The sequence below is a fragment of the Rhopalosiphum maidis genome, chromosome 2 (genome assembly GCF_003676215.2).
Source record: "Rhopalosiphum maidis isolate BTI-1 chromosome 2, ASM367621v3, whole genome shotgun sequence".
NCBI lineage: Eukaryota > Metazoa > Arthropoda > Insecta > Hemiptera > Aphididae > Rhopalosiphum > Rhopalosiphum maidis.
Genome location: NC_040878.1, coordinates 40,130,738 through 40,132,064, shown reverse-complemented (window position 1 = coordinate 40,132,064; position 1,327 = coordinate 40,130,738).

Sequence of the window (1,327 nt, the reverse complement as noted above, 5' to 3'; positions counted from 1 at the left end):
ATTGAATACAATAAATTTGAGATATATAGCTAAGCGGTTGAGCCATTTAGAAAAGTTTCTAATGCACTTAGCGTTGGCAATTTCTATACTTGGAGTGTCTTATACTTTTATGTTATATTTTCGTAGTTTCATACTTTTAATGATTTCAATTCCCATGTATTATACATATAAACATGCGAATGTGTGCAAAGTCTTTTGTGATTTGTTACAAGGTACAGATATAGACAATAGTATGTAAGTTAATTTCTCTTTAAGTAATAAATTAGTAAGCAAAAAAACAAAAATGTTGATTATTATAAACTATAATAACAATTTTTAAATCATTAAGTATAGTTGGTATACTTATATTATTTTTGTATACAGTGTCACAGTTATTGTGTTTGCATGAAACAATAAGGCGCCAACAAATTCAAAATTCAAAATGCAAATATGCAATATATACCTGTCAATAAAAAATGGAAATTACAAAATTGCAATTAAACACATTTCTCAACGGCGGCGGTGGAGGCGGCATCGAGGGTTGTCCCCGGGGGCAGTGCTTATATCGTTGTGGTTAATATACACCGAGTGGGATTACACGTCTCGTGCGGCGCGCGCGCTCGACTATAATACCTCCCCCAAAAGGGGCGATCCAAAATTATGATTACGCGGAGCACGCGCGGTCGCGCCAAAGCTGTAGCTTGAAACGCGGACCGCGGGGTTTGACGTCATTCGCGGTGGTGATGGTGTGGGACATAGGGCTTCGACACCCTGCGCGGTCCTCTCCGACGCATCGTGATTACGCCGCCGCCGCTGCCGCAGGACGTCACGCGTCGCATCGTCGACCACAGTCTGCCAGTCTCGTGGACGGCGACACGAAACGCGACACGTCAGCGGGCGCCAGGGGATCGTCAAAGGTGGTGTCTCGTCGCGTGTGCATTGTTTCAGACGGTCGTGGTCGCGACGACGGTTGTTGGCGCGCGCGTGCGCGACCGAGCCCGATAATTAATCGTCGCTAGTAAATAATATTAGTACGCCGCCGCCGTGGCGTCAAATCCCGCGGCCCACGTTTTTCTCGCCGCCGCCGCCGGCCGCTGGGCTCGTCGTTCTGGCGACGACGTCGGCGGCGGCGCGGCGGTGGTGGCGGCTGTGGCGGCGTCGACGACGGCGGGTAGAAATATAAATGGCCCCGCGTGACGGCCGCCGTCTGCACCACCGGGCGGCGGCGGCTGGTGTGTGCGAGTGCGCGTATTATACACGCACCGCCGCCGCCGTGCACACCATAATAAACGCGCCGTAGCACTGTTGTGTAGTCGTATATCATGGTACAGTACGTATGTTGCGCCAC